This window comes from Anser brachyrhynchus (assembly GCF_964034855.1).
Source record: "Anser brachyrhynchus genome assembly, chromosome: 4".
In the NCBI taxonomy this organism is placed as follows: domain Eukaryota; kingdom Metazoa; phylum Chordata; class Aves; order Anseriformes; family Anatidae; genus Anser; species Anser brachyrhynchus.
This window is the reverse complement of record NC_137698.1, coordinates 60,386,997-60,409,397: the sequence shown is the minus strand read 5'-3', so window position 1 is coordinate 60,409,397 and position 22,401 is coordinate 60,386,997. Positions and strand designations below refer to the sequence as shown.

At 43.2% G+C, this 22,401-nt stretch overlaps 1 protein-coding gene and 1 long non-coding RNA gene across 2 annotated transcripts in view; both read right to left on the bottom strand.

The window, feature by feature from the left end:
- Positions 1–13,610, bottom strand: part of LOC308194694 — a 101,520-nt gene extending 87,910 nt beyond the window's left edge. The window contains exon 1 of the long non-coding RNA XR_013950802.1: positions 362–13,610. This is a non-coding gene — a long non-coding RNA (uncharacterized lncRNA). The remainder of the gene's footprint in view (positions 1–361) is intronic.
- PPARGC1A (PPARG coactivator 1 alpha) overlaps positions 1–22,401 on the bottom strand; it is a 361,741-nt gene that overhangs the window by 322,252 nt on the left and 17,088 nt on the right. The gene's annotated exons all lie outside the window — the stretch shown is intronic.

Sequence of the window (22,401 nt, the reverse complement as noted above, 5' to 3'; positions counted from 1 at the left end):
AAAAAAAAAAACAATCCATAGTAGCAGTAATACAGAGTTTCCTCAGGCATTAACCATCAGATAACGACCAGTGGTGACACTAAAACTATATATTATAGCTTAAGTATGGTATGATGCTCACAGTAGTTCCACAGCCAGGAAGTGAGCAATGCAATCTTAACGTAAACGTTGACCTTGTTACAAAGCCAGCGTGCACGCCTGGTTTCTCCCTCTCCAACGTTATTCCACAATGCAACTTCATAGTGATCAGAAAAACCACATACCTTGACTTGTAGCGCTGCACTGGAAAAGAACACATCAAGCCCAGTAAACCAAAACAATTTTAAGTCAACACACGTTGTACAGATGTTGGCACACTCACCTCCTATACCCTCAACAGAGACACTAGCCCCTCGCACTGTAGGCACCCTTTAGTGCGTTTCTCTGTTCAGCCGCTCTGCAGAATCCCGCTGTGCTCACCCCAGCTCTGCCACTAGCCATAGCTGCATCCTCTCGGAAAGGCTGCAGCTGCTCCAGCTTGGTAAGGACCGGATCCATTTCTACTGGAAGTGTGAGAATGGGAGTCTTTCCCCCGACTGTAAAGAATAACAGATCAACACTGAAGTGCCTGTAAAGGGATGAACTCCGATCACGGCTGAATCTCCTGGTTGCTATCACAGGAGCCAAAAGAGCTGAAGAAACAATAAATAGAAAAATTAGACTAATTTGGACGCTGCTCTGCAACCTAAGAGATTCAGATTCAATTCCTATCTCTGCCAGAACGAGTGCTATGTCTACAACATAGTGCCACCCTGTGCAGAAACAACCAGGCTAAATCTGATCATAAAGCTCTGTAAATCCACCTGGTGCAGCTGCTGATGCAGCTGAGGTGCCTCCACAAGCCTGCCCCAGCTCACACACAGCAGCAAGCATTTCAATGCCATGCAGACATCTTTGGCTCATGGCACTGCTCCGGTCTGTCCACACCAACACTGCAGAAATCATAAGCATGCATGCACCAATATTTGGGAGGAGCTCAACTACCATTTTAAAATAACTACTGAAGCTGAGCAGCAGAAACTTGGAATTAAGGCAAGGTCAATGTAAATTCTTATGAATTGTTCAGATCACAGGTTCATGGGGTTGATTTAAGCAGCAAAGCCCAGTTTTGTCAATTCGGCATCAGGAGAATGAACTTCACAACCCCCTTCCCTCCCATATCACCACCCAACCTGTAACTTATGAAGATTCATCCCTCTGCAGAGAGCTCAGCACACATTTCTAGATCTTCCCCATGAACTCTCCAACTCCACATGATGGTTTGCAAAGAAAGACCAAAGGCTCAGCTCTCTTCTTTATCTTTAGGTAAATATGCAAAATAATTATCTATTGTGATAGCTGGCCTTCTTAGGCACCCTGCTGCAAGTTTCATAAAAACTAAAGATTTCCCTTTAAGGAAAGTTTTAGAGCTTGCAATACAGCTGTGCCTCAGTAACAGTGTAAAGATGGGGGGAAAGGAAGAGAAGGGAGACTTTGATGGATTTTTGCACAGTCAGACCAATACAAAAAGCTTCTGTAAGATCCCATATTAGTCAGACCTATAACACCTTTATATCCTGTGGTACAAATTAAGAGACAGCGGATAGGCCATGAAAGAGAGAAATCCTTAAAAACATCAAAAGATCTTTAAATAAATAGGGGCAAGTGTTAACCATGCAGCCAGCATCTCTTAGTCCTGAGCAAGATGACGACAGAAGACGCAGAGTGCCTGAGGACACTCCCCACCAACTGGAGTTAGGGGCTCTCCATCTCCAGGCATCTTGTCTGAACAACATCTTCAGTGCTAAGGAAGAAGTTTGCTGTCAGCAACATACATCTGACATTTTTGTTTACAGCTGCAATACCAAGATGTAAGGGTCCTCATTATCATCGTTTTGCATCTTCAGTGAAGGATTTCTTCAACACCTTTGTGCTTTAGAACAGCCAATGTATTTCTGAGGCTGCCAAACCAATGCAGCGTTTGTGAAAAGCTCTCTTTTCGCTTTGAAACCTAAAACACTGTGTTGTGGAACAGAGGCCAAGCATTAAGGCAACAAGGAAGAAAGCTCCAGGTTACTGAAGTTGTAGCCTGTCACGCCACTCTTCTCCTCTCTCAGACAACAGATGCTCTTGTCATCAGGTGCCAGGCAGCATTACCTCCGCGTGCCACTAACAGCATGCAAGTGTACCAGTAGCAGTCCAATATCCAGTCCTGCAATCAACCACTGTCTCCTCACTGCGAGACTCCAACAAGAAGTGCAGCCCCCCTCTAAAGCTTCTGTACGTGCTGAGGAGAGCGGGAAAAACCTAGTTTGAGCATGAAGTAAGAATCAAACGATGTTCATATGGTTCTTCAGACAGATAACGTCTCAAAGTGACAAGTAAAAATGACTGGTCAGGATTTTTTTTTAAATGAAGACTCAGAACAAGGAATACTACCAGCCATAACGTCATGCAATAGCTACTGAGTGATCTGGCCACCAATAACTTCCCTTGTTTAAGCTACACAGTCTTAATCCGTATTTAGAGCCTCCAGTTGCTGAATGCCACAGAAACCTGTGATTCCCCAGGTTGTTTTCCTCGCAAGGTGCCCAGAAGAACAGGACAAAGGCCTTAGATGTATGCTGTTCAGCTCTGCACTGCTCCCAAAGGATACTCCTCCCAGCTACGCTCCCTGCTTACCTAACACAGCCTGGCAATTCTGCACACCTCACTGACTTCTGCTCTGTGAATGCTCACTGTTTTCTTTTCTCGCTTGTGTGGGCAACTACCTGAATTTCCCATCACTTTTTGCTGAATTCTCTGAGCAGGTGAAGAGAACAACCTGCAATGAGCCCTCTTCCACTTTGATTTACAAGGTGTGGTTGCACAACTTCAGAATTTCGTTCCCATTAGCCCACCTGTATGGCTTTATAAGTGGCCCCAAAAGGTTGCCTGCTCTGTGAGTACTTTAACAGAGTGCTCCCAGAGCACTCAGAGTCTTGATCACAACCAGCCTGACAAATAACTGGCCACATGGGCAAAACAGCTCCTCTCCCATTTGGGTACATATGTGGAAATTAAAGTATCGGCTGGATGCTGAACACTTTTGCAAATCCAACCATTTAATTTAGGTGCTCAAATGGAAGCTGAGTCCTTTTAAAACCTGGCCAAATATATTCTTGAAAGGAAGAAATAAAGTGAAGCTGTGTAAAGTTCATCCTTTCTTCTGGAAGGAAAGAAGCCTGGTTTCTGCATGCCCGTGAATTTATGAGGAAAGACCCCTTCTCAGCAGCTACGATTACAGGTCATGAACAGTTAGAAGCTTCAGTATGAGCTTCAGAAATATCTCTTTACAGGAATTACTGAATTACCTATTCAAACATAATCAAAGAGAATGGCACATTCTACGAAGAACATGTACAAATATACAATCTACTTTTGCACTAAAACTTCTCTAATGTTTCTCTTGTCTGTTTCTGGGGCTTTTTACATCTATCAGTCCCTCTTCAAAATACAGGAATGCTTGGGTTTTCCATTTTTTTCCACCAATTATCACAAATCAATTCACAAGGATGAGCATAAATAATAGTTTGAAAGTGAGAAAATTACAACAGAGAAAAAGCAGAATAGGTCAGTGGGGAAAAATGCAAGCAAAATCCAGCTACTGGACCACACAACCCTCTTCTCTGGCAACAAAGCAAGTTAAAAGGCTTTCAATACTGTGCCCAACAGCCTGTCCAAAATTCCTGCATACATAAAACTTTGCCTTCTGTTTCACCTTCACTCCAACATAAAGCATCGGCGAGTCAAGCTACAACTCACATGTACCTTACCATTTTGTTCTTCTACTATTACAAGAAATAATCATATTTTTTTTCTTTGTTCTGGATTATTCTCATGAGTCCCTAGGGAACAATCAGATACTTTCCTATTTAATTTTTCGCAACAAGATACCAAGTTTCAGTATGATTTGGAATCCAACACTATTCCCTTCATAAACCAGAAGCAATTCCACCAAACAAGACTTTACACCTCTTCAAAACCTGAGCAGGCCAGTGGGGAACTTCAGATGTATCCAAAGTAAGAGAGAATTCATCAGATGTGTTGCCTAAAATAAGGAAGCTAAAAAGGAGAACAATTCAGGTAGCAAACAACATTCTTATGCTTAAGACAGAGTTGGCAGCCAATTTGTTCCCTAAAAGACATATTAATGCTTTCTGTATATCTGCAAAAAGCACATTCACTACAACAGCCTTCCTCCCTCTTCCTTTTCCCCACGATCATCTTAAACCCTCTGATTAAATCAACTACAGCTACCATCTACTGTTGAGCACATGGCCGACTTCCTCAGATGACCCAATTCCTATTGCCAGTATTCAAGAAGCTGCTAATTCTTCTAGTCTGGCAAAGCCCCAGTTCCCAAACAGCTTACTACTGATTTTTGTAACGCCTCTATTGACAAACTGACACAGAAGCAAGTTAGCTTGCATAATGACTCCTCAACCCACCCAGTCAGCCACCTATCCTCCAGCACAGCCTTGATGCACAGCATGGACAGCCACGTGCCAATACACGGGAACGCCAGAAATGCTGAGTACATCTCCACTCCAAATGTTACAGTAACCTGATGGCATTGCTTACGATTCCAGGGACAGAAATAATTAAAACTGCTTCCTACATATATATATATATATAGATAGATAGATAGATATAAAAGTTTAATTTAATGAACAACTCATCCAAGACTTCTACGGGTGTCTTGGAATGGGCTTGCTTTTTATTTTGTATTAACAGTTTGGCAATAACCTGAATATTAGTCATCTCCCAGTGGGGAGAGACAGGACTGTTGATTGCTACTCTGCTACCATGGAATGCATTTCCATAGGATTGTTTTTCACAGTAGTCTCCCGTTAAAAAATTACGCTGCATGCCAGTCATTGATACCAGCATGAGTCGTTCCGTCCACAGGGGACAGACAGATCAAAGGACGATTGAGGTCTTTGACCTCAGCGTCAGTAGTTCAACAGAGGGCCAAGCAGCTAAAAATCATTTTTAAGAAGATCTGATCTGTATCTTTCAGTCCTGTTTTTCTGTAAAATGTCATCAGAATTTGAGAGAGAACAGAGCAAGGTACCTCCTGACTTCTGAAAAAGAAAATCCAAGGATTCAATAATGACTATTTCTCACAGCAGTTCCCCCAAAGCAAGAATAACTTAAAGACAACATGGAAAAAACACAGCGCTCCTTATTGAACAGCTGCTGAATAGACACAGATTTTACAGGTAATCCCACGTAGCTCTTCGTGGATACAAATTGAGGGGAGTAAGTATATACATATATATGGCAAAAATCCTCTCACACACATGGTAATTATGAAAGTGTAAACTAATGTGGCCACTACTTCTGCCGGAAGGATAAACAACTAGAAAAACAGCTTGGTGCTAGAATTTCAGACTTGGCATTCAAATAAGGTCTGCATACAAAACATGTTTGCCGCTAAATCACAAAACAAACCATTTTGCAGTCAGTGTCTGAAATCACCCAATATTTGGTGTGTTTAATAAAGCCACAGCCCTGTAACCAAAGACAAAAATTCTGTTTCACAACTGGGTTTTGATAAATCTTATTTTTTAATCACCACTGAATTTGCAGCTTTTGAATGCCCCTTACTGGCAACAATCTAACGACCTCTCTTTTTACAGAAAGATCAACACAGCTTTTGTAGAAGGAAATTGTGCCTCTCAGATACATTGGAGTTCTTTGAAAAAAAAGTCACTGAGCATGCAGGCATGAGAGATCATTGTGATAAAGTCTACTTGAATTCAAGAAAAGGTCTTCATTGACACTGCCCTGGGTGAAGACTGGAAGTGACCTAATAAAAAAAAAAGTAGAAGAGAATTAAGAGGTTAGTTTTTCCAAACAAAGGATGCAGTGAAGTCTTGCAGGGTCCTAACTCTAGATCCGTAGCTGTTGCTATGGATATTGGACATTGTATGTCCAACATGTTACCAAATGATCCAGGAGAAGTGTGAGGTGAGCCTTATTTTGACATGAATGTTTTAGGTTTGTTGCTATCACCAAGTTACTCAAGTAAATAAAAACAAAAAATCTGGCATGAGTTACAGATGACTAACAATATCATGACTAAATGACAAATGAAACCCATTCTTAATACACTAAGTAATGCCTAATCGCTTAAAACAATTCTACGTGACGTGTGCATGGATGGGATCTGAAATAGATGACACCGCTCACGGCAGAAATTTCCACATTATACTAGAAACCTTTCTGAAATCTAAGCTCAGTGCTAAGTACCAGTCAAGCATGGAAATGAAGCTTTAGAAAAAAATAAGAAAAAAATGGAAAAACTTTATGCCACAACCTAAATCAGAGTTTCATCTGCATCTTGGATACTGTGCACAGGTAGGGCTGCCTCGAAAAGACAGCAGAACTGGAAAGCTTGATGAAAAACATGGACCAGCTGCCATGTAAGGAGTGCCTGAAAAGGTAAGGGATTCTCAGCCTGGCAAGTTGGCTGGACAGTTTATGATAAATGTCATAGATGTCTATAAAATCACAAGTGAAGAAAGTAAATAAAGAATGATTTTCCAGTGTTTACCCCAAAAGAAACAGAAGTCATCAAATGAAATTAGTGGGTGGAAGACTCAGAAGCAGTTTTATTTTTTCCTACAACATGTAGTGAAGCTGGGACACCCACTCCAGAAGTGGAGGTCTACACCCGAAGTGTTCACGGGTTTAAAATATCAATTGGACAAATACATGGGGAGCATGGGGACACATACAGCATGTGGAACTGTTTAATTTAAAAACCTGCGTCTAAGGAAGTCCCAGGTAGCTGGAAATCAGAATATACAGGTGAAGGTTTTCAGCTAAAACACTATCCTGGGCCACCACAAGCTTTAAAATAAGCCTTTGTGGTCTTCCTTATGTTCCTTACTGAAGGAGTAAGTTTCACAGAAATGGATAGTTTCTTCCAAGTTCCTCCAATTCAGATAGCACCCAACCACCTGTTAATACCATACCTGTTCTATCTACTTCACCCTCTGATCAACATCATAGCTACGTCCCACTGAACAGGAAGAGCTGCTGGAAGAAAAAGTAAAGAAGAGATATGACAGAAGTCGTTTTATTCTTTCTTCCCTGTCAGTATTATGTCAGCATAAAAAGAAATAGCTGCTTTTCCTAGGGTTTTTTCTTCCCTTTCCTCACTCTACCCATTTACAGTGAAAACACTGCAAATAAGATTAAAATAGTCTTCTATAGCAATAGCATGTTACCAGCAGTTAGGAACAGAACTTAAGTTACTGTCAGATTTAGTGCAGGTGTCTTTATCCTTTAGATTACAGTATTACAGCTCTCTCCCTTAAAAATCTTACAGCAAGATTTTGAAATGACATCACAGGTTGCAAAAACAGAACAGGCTTCTCATAAATTTCTACTACCCAGGCACTACAGTAAGAGCATTTTTGCCATCTACCTCATGTCTTTGCCAATGTAACACAGAACCATCATTAGTCTTTCCAGCATGCAGCAAATTAAGTTCCAGTGAATTGTCCCTTCCAGTTTCAGGTGTGGGCAGATAAGCTGTTCTCCCTTCCAGCTCTCCTAAGGGGCATACTTACCTTTCTACTGAGCAACTACAATCGGTGCAGATTTTAAGAACTTCTGCCAGAAGATGCACAGTATCGGTGCCACTTTACAGAACGCTATTTCATCACCAGATATCAGGGTAACGCAGAGTGTGGTGCATAGGAATTAGCTATTCAAAGACTCGGCCTTAGATTACACGTACGCTGATGAAGACTGACTTTGGGGTTTTCCTTGAGTATGAACTCAACATGCAAAGGTGCTTTGTATCACCGTAAGTTTAGATATTATTGTGGCATGTAAGACAGCCTTTTGTTCCTCACAAGCCAGGGAAGTAAATTCTCAGAGCACCCGCTGAGAGAAGAAATCCTGCACTAACCAAAGGAAGATGGAATTTTTTTTTTTAAATTGTAAGTTATATACTAAAAAGAATCTAGCTAATTCAAGCATCAAAGCTGACTCTAAAGGAACAGACTCAGCTGAAAACCACCACCACCACTGGCTCTCAAAAACTGATTTGTGCTGAAATCTGCTGGATGTCAAGGGAACAAATTGGGGCAGTATCTACATGTAGGAACCTGGCTCACAGGCCATGTGACAAAGGCCACAGCTGGTAGCAGCATACAAGGCCATATAAGCCTTCAGTATGACTCAGCACAGCTGCTTGTCTGTTACATTTTTGTGATCAAATACTCCAAAAACTCACACTATTCCTTCTGTGAACTGCAAGTAGCAATGGACGCCACATCCCACCCGGCTCTATTCTGTTAGTGCACCTTCATCTCACCTTCCGCAGCTTCCTGCATGGATAACGTGCAAGAAACCTTCAGAATAGCTTCCTGCATTTCCATGAATGGAGTAGTTTAAGTGACAGAGAAGCTTTTCCTAGTGTGTCAGACTCTGGATAAAAATTTGGAAACCATCAGAAGTGATTCAGGAATCTAAAAAGCTTTTCCAATAGTGGCTTCTGTTCTCAGAAGCTTAACTCTCATGAGGAATACAGTAAGGCTGGGGGGTCCCAAAACTCAGACATTTTTGAGCATATGGCCATTTCTCTTCTCCAGATACTGCTTCTCACTTTACTGTTTTCATGTATTTTTCACGTCTGTTATCCTACTCCTGCTGTCCTCTTGTTTAACTAACTTAATTCTCTTTTTTTTTTTTTATCCTTGTAAGGGAGGTTCATCTCTTCACGAATTTACCCTTTTCTCTCCAACACCTGGAAGCCTGCACATACATGAAAAAGAAAAGATGACCTTCTGGATTCAAAGGCCTCTTCCTCCACTGTAGCAATGTTCTAGGCACTACTGTTGTGCTGGGCCTAGAGAAGCGAAGGAGGAAGGTTCAGGCCGGGGTAGTTCACACTCCCATCTCACGAGTTACACGCTGTCCTAATCTCACTGCCCTGATGACACAGGGAGACACATGCTCCCTCCACCTGAAAGCCTCGTGCTACGCACGGGACCCATCTCACAGACGGAAAGCCAGCCGTAATTCCAGAGTTATCTTTCCCCTTTTGCTGCAGCAGGACAGGCTGGATTTAGGTTACAGCGAAACTTGGAGGCAGAGGCTGCAAAGGGATGCCCCGGTCTGGCAGCACGGTAGCTGTGCTGGCTGCACCCCACTTGCTTTAGATCTCCACAGAGGCCCCAGGCTGGCTCTATTTCCGTGCTATTTCAAGAGCTGCCACACTTTGCTCTCACTACACTTCAAATTTAAAGGGCAGCAGGACACTATAAAGCACAAGGCTATTATCCCCGGGTCGTGGCAGAGCCCAGCAATCTCCAAACAATCACGGGTTCAGATAATAGAGAGGCCCATTCCTGCAGGCTATAAAAGTAGGAAGGAGGGGTCCCCTGAGCCAGCACACAACTCACAGCCAGTTGGCCAGCTCCCCCAGTCACTGACAGACAGATTCTTTCCCTGAGGCCAGCTGGCTCGGAAGGAGGCAACAACAGTGATGCTCTAGGGCTTCAACACAGACAATCATGTGAGAGAGAGACGGAAAAGACGTAGCAGGTCACCAAGTTCATTTATCTGCCAATGCAAGAAAAGATTTATGTGCTGAGAGTATGACCAGTGCACCAACACTTGAAGACTTGAGTTTTCACATCAAACCTCAGTGACTAGCTCTGACATTTGGATAACTGAGGTGTTTGGGCTAGACTGCTTCAGATCACCGAGCTTTGACTGATCAGTACACAGAAATGGCCGTCGCCTCCCAGCACAGCAGTGAGGCACTGCCGAGGCGTTTTGTTTAGCTTAGAAAGAACTTACTGTGCAAAGCAGAAGATCCTTAAGAAACTTAATTGGACAGCTCTTTTCTCAACAAAACAGAAAGCAAACAAAAGACAGAACGTATTGAAAAGCATGCAGGATAGCGTACTGCTAACGCCGCTACAAAGACTTGATGTGTATGCAGATATAATGCTACTGCCAAACGCTTGTTTGTCTAGCTTATAAAAAAACTACTTTTCTTTTCCACCTCTAATGCCTAGGAATAGATTGAGCTGTTTTGACTACCACATATTTGTCTCTCCTTCAAAACAGACATAAGCGTCAGCATTTCCTGGACTGTTCTGCCAGCTACTGCTCTGCTGGGTCAGTCATCTTCTGCATCAAATAATACTGCTCATAACGCTACAGAGGTGCCTCGATTACCTATACTGAGATAATCACTTCTGCCACCATATTCTTCTTAGACATTCAAAGAGACATCTGACTTCAGGATTAGGGCACATCGTTAGAGTGCACAGTTATGCTCCTACATGACACATGCCATGCCTGTTATGTGACATTTCATACTGACAAATTACAATTCTAATTCCTTATATACAGGCAAATTTTGCTTTTCTAAGCCTAGGAGGCCGTGCTGTTCTTCCTCTTTAAGATGGGCTTTATTGCCTGTTCTTCTGCCTGAGAGTTACTGCCCTGCTCCTGCCAAGAACTGCCCATTGACACATTTACATTACTGCCATAAGGGGCACTCCTCTGCACTTGTATCCCATGTGCTAAAAGAACAGCCTCTTCTCAGCCGTACCTGGGGAAAAAAAAGAGATGTCAGATTCACAAAAAAATGGCGTGTACTAGAATCAACACAGTGATTTTTCTAATAGCAGCAAAGGAGCACAGTCAGGAAACAGGGGCAGAGGTAACGTCAGGATCAGCACAAGCAAAATTCAAACACCCAAACACTTTGCTTCTCAAAGAAGAAACATCAGCTGGTTACAGAGAAGCATTACCAACCAACTGGATTATAAAATAAACCAGCTTGCAGTTCTCCTCTCGACTATCTCTAGATTCTGATTTTCAGCACAAAGATTGATGCGTCTGCAGATGGATGCACAGGTAACGTGAGTCCTTAAGAGTTCTTAAGCACAGATTCGTTGAGGGGTCAAAAGCGGTCTGTGCAAACTAGTGCATTTAAAACCACAACAACAGCGAAATCTGCACAAACCAGCACAGAACTGTACTGGCAGCGTGCCTCCACCTTCAGGAGCACTACCCAGGCAATGCCGTTCCTTCAGCTGCTCCTGCAGAAGGACACCTTGCACCCAGCAGCTCCAGTGCCAATGGACTGTTAAGATCAGGAAAGATTACACTACCTATGCAGTATTCACCTCTACTGCATACTGCATTGAGATCACAGGGAGGCTGTAGAGCAAGTCCCTGACACATACCACTGCCAGTTGTGCCCTTCCTGCCGTGGACGCTGCTTGTTCCTAGGTTCCACGTGAAGGGCTAGTTCACAGGTATTGTTCCTGCTCCCAGAGAAGGAGCAGGAATCCTTCATGATATAGAGAGGAATCACTACACATGTAAATCCAGGCACGTGAAATCAGCAGAACTTGTACATTTCTGTCTCTGCCAGGGCAGTGCTTTCAAACTTCATGATCTTCTACTCACGTTTTCCAAAAATTCATAAACACCACGAACTGGGTTCTCCCACTTCACCCAAAATACAAAACAAACTTCTTTGTGTCAGCCCAAACCATTCTGTGATTCTACGATTCCCGCTTCTAAGCCCCTCTTTAACATACGGGACAAAAAAATTAAAAAGCTGTGCTTTGTAAAAGCTATAGTTCCTTCATCTACAGAAACAAGCTGTGCTCAAAAACTGCTTAGCTTACATTATTTCTAAACCACCCACAAGCTCCATGGAATTTGATACAGCAGATATGCATAATGCTTGCTGCACTTGAGACTGCAATAGGAGATGTGTCTGCTGAATCAGCCTTCACGAACCAGACTAATCATAAGCTTTGGGTAGCACAGAACTGTTCTCATGAGAGCACAACGAATTAAGTGTGCACAAGGAAGTCTGGTTCACTAATGGATCCCACATATACAGCTTGGCAAATTCACCAGAAGATGATCCAAGTGAGGACAGGGGAAGAACTTTAGGTAGGCAGGAAAGACAAATCAACTGACACCAGAATAATCTTCTCAGCTGGGCAAGGCGCAGGGAGCAGCTGCTCCATCAACCACCCCACTGAACTCATTTCCCAGCAGTGGTTAGAGAAGCAGTTCTGCGAGTCAAAATTTTATAGGCATCAGCAGCCAAAGAAATCTGGCTGTTCCTCTTTCAAGAGCAAAACAAGCAGGAGAACAGCACACAGCTACACTACTGAACTCAAACATATCAAGACCTGGGTACCACAGTATCCTTCTGCCAACTTACAACAAGCTACCTAACCTGCCCATATGCAAGTCTGTGCTCCAAAGGACTTGGTATGGTAGGAAACACTACAAAGTCAGAAAAAACAGACTGTAACCATTAATAGAGCTCTTCCTGTAACTCCAGAGACTGTTTCTACCAACACTCCAAGCACGCAGTAGGTAGTGACAATCAGCTGTTATCTCTAATATGCCAGTTATACCGTGTCTTAAGGCAAACATCCTCACCTCCTGTGGCAGCTCCTAGTTCAACAACTCACTCTGACCACGCCATTTGCTATTACACTAATAAAGATGAGATTTGTGTCCCCTTCGGCCGTCTAGGAGTAATGTATTTGAAAAAGCGCAATAAAATTCAACCACTGGCTGAGGGTCAATCGTCCTGTGGACACATTTCTTTCCTTAGGCTACTAGAGGAGCCCAGACCACTCTTGACAGACCACTGGTTAGCACTGCCTGCAATGCAATCCACCTCGAGTATATACACTTCCCCAAATCCACCTGCCTGAAAAGCTCGACAGGAACACAAAGCTTTTTGTCTCACAGGGTATGTTTTACATGCAAACCAAACCCGATACAGCGCTTGCATAATGTTTTGGGGAGAACAGGAGAGAGCTGCATGTGTGCTATTAACATGACATAAGACGCTAGCAAATGAAGTCAGAAAGTCTCCTAAACAAAGTATTGATTCAATTGGTTTCGATGGAAATAATTCTATATTGTGTAGAAGACACGAACATCTTCGAACTAAGGATGAAGAAGAACATCACGAGCTAAGGATGAGGAAAAGGCTGAGGTGCTTAATGCCGCCTTTGCCTCAGTCTTTAGCGGCAATACCGGTTGTTCTCTGGATACCTGGTGCCCTGAGCTGGTGGAAGGGGATGGGGAGCAGGATGTGGCCTTCGCTATCCATGAGGAAATGGTTGGCGACCTGCTACGGAGCTTGGATGTGCGCAAGTCGATGGGGCCGGATGGGATCCACCCAAGGGTACTGAAAGAACTGGCGGAGGAGCTGGCCGAGCCGCTTTCCATCATTTATCGGCAGTCCTGGCTATCGGGGAGGTCCCAGTTGACTGGCAGCTAGCAAACGTGACACCCATCTATAAGAAGGGCCGGAGGGCAGACCCGGGGAACTATAGGCCTGTCAGTTTGACCTCAGTGCCAGGAAAGCTCATGGAGCAGATTATCTTGAGGGTCATCACGCGGCACTTGCAGGGCAAGCAGGCGATCAGGCCCAGTCAGCATGGGTTTATGAAAGGCAGGTCCTGCTTGACGAACCTGATCTCCTTCTATGACAAAGTGACGCGCTTGGTGGATGAGGGAAAGGCCGTGGATGTGGTTTACCTTGACCTCAGGAAGGCTTCTGACACTGTTCCCCACAACATTCTCCTCAAGAAACTGGCTGCTCGGGGCTTGGACTGGCGTACGCTTCGCTGGGTTAGAAACTGGCTGGATGGCCGGGCCCAGAGAGTTGTGGTGAATGGAGTCAAATCTGGTTGGAGGCCGGTCACTAGTGGTGTCCCCCAGGGCTCGGTACTGGGGCCGGCCCTCTTTAATATCTTTATCGATGATCTGGATGAGGGCGTCCAGTGCACCCTCAGTAAGTTTGCAGATGACACCAAGCTAAGTGCGTGTGTCGATCTGCTCGAGGGCAGGAAGGCTCTGCAGGAGGATCTGGATAGGCTCGAGCAATGGGCTGAGGTCAACTGCATGAAGTTCAACAAGGCCAAGTGCCAGGTCCTGCACCTGGGCTGCAACAACCCCAAGCAGAGCTACAGGCTGGGAGATGAGTGGCTGGAAAGCTGCCTGGCAGAGAAGGACCTGGGAGTATTGGTTGATAGTCGGCTGAATATGAGCCAGCAGTGTGCCCAGGTGGCCAAGAAGGCCAACAGCATCCTGGCCTGTATAAGAAGCAGTGTGGCCAGCAGGTCTAGGGAAGTGATTGTGCCCCTGTACTCGGCTCTGGTGAGGCCGCACCTCGAGTACTGTGTTCAGTTTTGGGCCCCTCGCTACAGGAAGGACATGGACGTGCTCGAGCGAGTCCAGAGAAGGGCGACCAAGCTGGTGAGGGGTCTGGAGAACAAGTCTTACGAGGAGCGGCTGAGGGAGCTGGGGTTGTTTAGCCTGGAGAAGAGGAGGCTCAGGGGCGACCTTATCGCTCTCTACAGTTACCTGAAAGGAGGCTGTAGAGAGGTGGGGGTTGGTCTGTTCTCCCACGTGCCTGGTGACAGGACGAGGGGGAATGGGCGAAAGTTGCGACAGGGGAGGTTTAGGTTGGATGTTAGGAAGTACTTCTTTACCGAAAGGGTTATTAAGCATTGGAACGGGCTGCCCAGGGAGGTGGTGGAGTCACCATCCCTGGAGGTCTTTAAAAGACGTTTAGATGTAGAGCTTAGGGATATGGTTTAGTGGAGTACTTAGTGTTAGGTCGGAGGTTGGACTCGATGATCTTGAGGTCTCTTCCAACCTAGAAATCTGTGATACTGTGATCTTCTCATATAGACCAAATGAAAACGACACTCCAGTTTTTTCTCCTCTAAACAAAAGCCAAGAGTCAGAAACAACAGTGGATGTGAAAAAACAAATCGTGCTTTTGTTTCCTTCTCTTTCTTGTATGAAGGATCAAATAGTTTTCTTCTGATTAAGTCTTATTTATTTATATATATATATATTTCATATACGTCAAATTTAGTACCAAGGCTGGTATTTCCCAGTTGCCTGAAATAAACAGCTAGGTTTCATTTCACCATATTTTGTCTATTTTGGTTAGCGCCTTGCTGAACTGTTAGAGATTTGCAACTCTCCCATGGTGGTTTAACACCAATGGGCAGCTGAACACCACCAGGCCACTCTCTCACTCCTCATCTTCAGAAGAAAATACTACGGGGGGGAGTTATATGTTTTTCATACAATGAAAATAAAACCTCAAGGGCTGAGACAGGACAGGGAAATTGCTCACCTATCTCTGTCACAGGCAAAACAGACTTGGTGTAAATGAGATTAATGTAATTTATTGTCTATTACTAACAACCTAAACTAGTGAGCAACTAAAAGCAAACTAAAAACACCTTTCCCCCACCCACCCTCTTCTACCTCCTCCCCCTGAGCAGCACAGGGGAACAGCACCCGTGTCTGCTGGCAGTAAACACACGAGGTACACGTATGTCCAGCACGCTGGTCAGGTCAGGATGGCAGGAGAAGGCCTGCTTTCACAGCCCACAGACATACACGTACCCAAGGAGTTCACGTCCCTCTGTCAGGTTTCACCTGCTGGAGACCAGGGGCATCCTATCACTTTACTGTGAAGGAAAAAAAAAATCAGACCATGCATTTTTTCCTTTGTGATTTTTTTTTTTTTAACTAATTTAGCATCATACCTCACCTCCGTATGATTGACAGCAACCATACAGGCTTTGTAACCATCGCACAGAAACCAGATGCAACTGTCACACATCCCGTGTCTGGCATGGTACACAGCTGCACTGCTCCAGGAACAGATTTCTAATGATTTTTCCTTCCTCCAGGGAAAAAGAACATGCATCAGTAAGAGGGCCAACCATAAAGACTTCTCCTTTGTGCTTTCAGGTGCAAGTATTGTTGGGTCTGTTCTTCCAGGTATCCCTATTTGCTCATCGAGATGGTAGCACGCAGAGGGGCTTCTTTGCCCTGCTTCTCCACCCTATCACACACAGAGCCCAGAAAATCTTGGTCTTCTCTCTCTGCTTACAAAGAGCAAGTTACAAGATTACTTTCATTTTTTCCCCTTACAGATACACTGAATAGATGGTTTCCTATCACAGCCCTGCATGTTTATTCTAGTAAATTATTCAACTTATTCTGTGTGGGGCAAATTAATTTCTACAGCAATTCAGCTGCTGCTCCATCTACAGCATACACACTTGCTGGAACAGATGAATTCTGCCATGCAACATCATCTCTGGTTTTCTTCAGCATTTGCACAGAACTTTTATTCGGATAAAACTACTTTTCTCCCTTTGATGCCCCCATTCCCTGCCACAACTGATGTTTCTTGGACATAATATACTGCATATTCTTGGGAGTAAAAAAAACTCCAAAAAGTTAATAAATTTTGTGAATCTAAATCAATTTGCATTTTCCAGATCTTCTCTTCTCCACTTTTGATTTACTCATACCTAATTTTCATAGATATTCGTTGCTGTAACTTCCAAACACATGGGTTGCAATACATCAAATCCTAAAAGAAAAAGGGACTCAGAAAGAACTATTCTAAAAAAAGGGAATGGAAAATGAAACCTAATCTGCGATGGTCTGTCAATGTCATTTAGTCACATAAGATCTACTTTCCTGTACATGTAACCAACTGTTTAACTGTCTGCACTGACCTGCTGAGAGGTAACCAACACGACATTACCCAAATATTACAAAATTATCTGCTGCCAAACACAAGGTAATATTTTCACCCTTTAAAGTAAACTCGGTTCTTTGTGTAACACTACATTGCAAGGTTCAAAATGCAGAGTTTACCTGATATAAACATGAAGAAAGCCAAGATCTTTGTACCTAATCAGGAAAAAAAAAAAGGAACTGCACACTAACGGGTTTTCTGTATGTTATTAGATTGGGGTTGCAGCATATTTGGTTCCAAAGGCTTGGAACGGAATCACCTGCATTGACTTCCTTACCTCCTTGCTTGTTTGTATACAAAAACTTCTTGAAAAGACAAAGATTTTATGTTTTGCAACATAGCTTATGACCCGAGCTGATCTTTTGGTGTCTGATTTAATAAAGACTGCTTTCTTGGGAGCCAGACAGAATTTCTTCAATGCACAATTGTATGCATGTATAAGGCATCTTCTGTAAAGTGAGACACGTTGGTTTAGAAGAGCATGGAAGTCTAAGTTCAGGCTGCAAAGGGATATGCTACACTAAAATCGCGCTGTTTGTGAAATGCTCTGACTCATCGCTCTGAAGCTAAAATACGTTGTATAACCACAAACAAATCATTACTGCAGTCATCGAAGTAATACTTCTCTGGGAGCACAGAGACCTCAAGCAGTTTTTTCACCTTCAGTTCTATCACGCCTCTCCATCTCTGCTAACTTTACTGAGGCACTCTTTACATCAGCGCAAGTCTTAGTCATACTGTTGGTACAAGTGGGCTCTGACTTGGCCCGATGGCTCTCTCGCAACTCTCAGGTGTCTCTTCTAAAAAAGGCTTGTACAGCTATGACACATTCCCCAAAGAGCCCATTCATATCAATGGAAAACAACTGCTGAAGGAGGCACTTGGCCCCTGGGAGACCAGGTCTCTGCCCTACCTGTTTTCACAACAGGACAAGTACATTAGTGCACAGAGATTAGAGACAAGTGCTTTGTTGTCTCCCTGCACCTCCCCACCTGCCTGCGCTCACCTACCGTATCTGCCACTGTATGTGCAGGGTAAGAGTATCTGTCTGATCGAGCTTTTGTTTGGCGTTTGTACATAGCCTATTATAACAGCAACCCCACACAGGACGGGGGCTGCTACTGCAACAATGAAGTGAGGAGCAATGCTGAACAGAGCTGTGTGCGATACATTCCTGGCTTGCCGTGACTCATGCAAAACCTGATATTCTCCTTACTTTAAACCAGTCACAAGCTGTTCTTCCAGTCAGGCAAAAAATGACAGCAGCTCCGCCACACAGTGTTTTATCCGCTCCATTTCTGTATTACTAAACTTCTTTCAGTCCTTGATTGTTCCTGAGAAGACCTGCCATACCATGTCATTTGCCCTTCCCCTGCTCACAGAATCACTTTCTCTCTCCCCTTACTGCTCAGTTTGAGGACTACAACAATTCCTTTTACTTCTTCTGATGCAGCACTTAGGACGTTTTTTTCCTGTAGGTAGGCCAATACGCAATAAACAACTAGCACCAAGTTGTGATTAGGGTGACTTCTGCCATTTGCCTACAAATTGTGTACACAGCTACAATCTTTTTACCTTGTTACTCTGCTCTTCCCTCTACACCCTTGTTTGTCTCATTTACCAGTTATGCCTCACCCAGGAGATTTTAAGACTCTGAAAGATGATTTACTGCCAGTGAGAGACCCAGGGCAGCTGTAGTCAGTAAAGTTTCAGCACCCTGAGAGCATCCCCTCCCGGAGGTTTGTCTGTCAGTGCTCCAGGCCAACTAAAAGACAGCACAGCTGAGGGCTTCCCAACCATGACTGTAGAGAGCGGCTCCCAGACAGCACTGCTGGGATGCCTCAGCCAGGACTGCCCCCCTCCTGTAAGAGCCGCTTTAAGCTGATGTTCTGCTGCTCGATCCTGCTACAGCCCTAGCTGCATCACTGTGCTGTGGGCCCCATCGGTCCTCACCCAGACCCTGACCCCCAGGCTGACTTCCCAGCTTGACCATGGACTTGCCTGGCAATGGGAATCCGGGATGTTATCAACTGCTGGGGCTGGTGGAGAAGACGCTTTCTGCATTCTCCTGCTAGAGGGGTGACAATCACTGATGGAAAGCCAACTCTAATTTATTATTTATCCATCTCCACCTTAAGCCCTTTGTCTGTGTTCCTTTCCTTCTTCCTCATGTCCCTCTGCGTATCACTGTAGTGCCTAATACAAACCTGTCCTGTACAGCCCCTATTTTTCCTAGGGGTTACTTACCTGAACCTATTTGCAATGTGACAATGCAGGCATTGTATAAGATATATTTCAGTATTTTCCAAAAACTAGTGTAATTCACTAGTTTCCACGTTTTTAATACACTTCTCTCCACAGGGACAGCATGACTCACTCTCCCAGTGGGAAAATCACTCCTGCTGTTGGACACTAGCAGCAGTTCTGGCATCTACACTAACAGCATTATCAATTTATGACTTTAGAAGCACTACCAGCATCTAGCAGTAGTGTCTCTACGGTTACAGATGGCCCATTTGTCTGCTTCTTCCACAAGGCCCTCCATGTCTTTTCTTACATCCTCACTTGTGTTTCATGAGGGCACTTAGCTTCTCCCAGTTAACACAGCTTTCAAAAGCCTCTCTTCAGCCACAATTTCCACAGTAAATAAGCTAAACTACCACAGAAACCTATTAAATTGTCTGCTTTCCCCTCACGCCCCTACGCCACGATGGCAGTTACCTCTTGTATGAGTAAGGGGCTTAGCTGAGCCAGCTGGGGTAACTAACTCACTCTCCTCCCCTGCCTCCTGGTTCCGCACTGTGGTAGCACATCACGCACATACAGTCACACCACAAGGCCCCCTGGGCACCGACTCTTCTGTTCCAAACCATGACATGCCAAGGGAGGATAAAAAAAGAAAGGCTATGAAAAAACGAGAGGCTCCAGATCCCAGAAGAACCGCATCAGCAACAGCACTACTGAGAAACACTCTGCTCTCATCTGTGCCACAAGACAAGGGATGGAGCACGGTGATCAGACCGGCACCTCTGCTCCAGCCTCAGCGGCCTAAAGCCGTGGCTGCTGGCCTCCTCCCCCGTCACCACGTCAGTGATCAAATCCTCAGGTGGAGGAGGAAGATAAGATGGAGATGGAAGCATCCCCATCCTTTTGTGTGAGAGGCAAGGGGACACTTCACAAGTAGTTTTGCACAGCCATCAGGCTGAGCCAGAGAACTTCTGTCTCAAAAGATACTTCAACCAGTAAGGAAAAGACTTGGATTTAGGGTCTGAAAACCTTAAAAAAAAAATAGCTCCACTACACAACCACAAGGAACATATAGGGAGCCGGGCCTTCAGGAGAAGGCAGTCGTCTCTATCTGTATCAACTATACTCTGGCCTAACCACCAAATCGAAAGCTCATTAAAACCTGGATCCTAGTTTTGATAGCTTAAAACTTGCTATTTTTTAGTTTTTGTATCTCTCTAATAATCGTGACCTTTATTTGAAAACATATTACTGAAACATTGTAATTACTGATATTTTTACTCTGAAATATTTACAAATACTGTTTTTAAGGAAAGCAATAATCAGGAAAGCATTTAAGGGAAAAACAATAAAACCATCCACTCACAAAAAAAGTACACATGCTCTATAGGCTGGTCAACAGATTTAACTCAGCTATGTTTTATGATGGTTTTTACTTCAATTTTTTAGGTATATATGTGGAAATTACTGATGAAAGAATAGCATTTATGTTGCATTGAAGTATAAGTCATGCTGTGATAAAAGTATTTCTTTATACATCAGAGAACTAGAATAATTGGTGTTACACAGGCAATGTTAGATTTACAATTTCCTTATTTATTACTTTGCTTTTTTAAAATATATATATATAAAACCTTGTACTTACTAATATTTTATCTTTTAAGTCAACATCTACCAAAACAAGGGCCTACATCTCACTAATATACTTAAAAACCTTCACATTTACTGAGCTGAGTGGGTTTGAAAATGTATTCTAAATATTTTGGGGTTAGTTTTAATTTCTGCAGGTAAATGGAACCAACCTTCAGGCATCTTAAAGAAGCTTACACTTTCTGAAAGTACCACATCTCTACCCACTGCAAGTCAGGCCCTTTAACAAATGTCACAGAGGGGCAGAAGCATAAAGGCACCAAAACAAAAAGACATTTTGAAAATGCTGTCTGGCACTTTAAAAGTGCAGGAGTGGGGAAAAAAAAAGAACGAAAAACAAAACAAAAAATTCCTCTCTGGGAAGCAATGGCCAATGAATTAAGTAGCCTAGACAATATCTGAGAGTTTCTCCACTTTTCTATAAACATATACATGGAAAATGCTGATGAAAATAATGCTTCATATTTCTAATATTTTTTCATTCAAAAGAAATGGGGTTAGATATTCTCAGCTGATTTAAATAAAGAGATATGATGCAATATGTAAGAGTGCTTGAGGCTGGAGTCAAAGACAACTTTGCTGCTCTGGAGATGCATACTTTTGGTTTTCCCAGCAAAGCCTCCTGTGCCACCTTTCATACATGTGTCACTGAAACTCTTTCTTAAATATTCCTAAAGTGAAGAGATAATGAAAAATGAAGGAAAAGGAGGAAGTGTTATCCTACAAACCCTGGAGTGTCCTTTCATTTTTGAAGGCAGCAATATATGCTGGTTCTGAGGTTCATGATAAAAACACTGTCCTGCTTTCATATTTGCAGTCTATCTGCTGACAGAGAAACATGTCTATTTTTTAAATAATGAAAATTTCTTACGTATGTTCCTGCCATTGAAAATCACTCCTTGCAGGAGCTATCAGTAAAACCTACCCACATTTCAAGTGTTAGATGTAATAAGAGAGAAAAGGGGACATAAAAGCACCAGTTATCTAGAAATAACAAATGGAAAGATTCTAAGTCTTTTCAACTCAAATACAGTTACTTATGCTAATCCAATACGTTCACTCTGTAAATAAGATATAAAATTGAAAAATATGGAAGCATGATATTTCTGGAATTAAAAAGGAATTGTAATATTAGCACTGTGAGGGAACTCTCGTCTACAAAGTTACCTCAGAAACACTGCCTCTCAGCACAATGGCCAATAAACACACCTACTCAAAAGGACGGCCTCTAAAGATATAGTGTGAAAGTGTGCAAACGTATATGGAAAAAAGGGGACAGCCATAATGCAACTGAAGCTGCAAACATCAGCATCCCATACTGATGATATGATAATGCATATCACAGTAGATAGGCAGAGCAACACTAGTAAGAGCGAGGCAGAGCAAAGCTAAATTAAGAAGGTACAAACAAGTACTTGGTAGGGCAGTGTTTGAGAAAGTGGGATAAAGGACCCATTTTCATGTTTGGTCCATTTCAACTATAAATGTGGGTACCCCATTTGCAAAGTGTTTTTTTGTAACACATCAGGAGGGCTCATGCAGACGAAAACATGCAATCCTCACAAAAAGAGTATGACAGAACTAAACTAAGTCAATGATTTGCCAAGGGCAGAGAACATAACTTCTATGATTTAGTAAGTCTCACAATGTTAGTAGCGCCTGCCACAACCCATAAGCCAGATCCAGAATTATGTGACTTGTCTTTTCTTATTTCAATTTCTAACATTCTTGATCACAGAGAAAAATGAAAAAGCAAAAACAAAGCTTCAAAACCCCGAAAGGAAGTAAAAAGGTCTTCAAAAATCATTAGAGGCATTATGATTTTAAGCAAG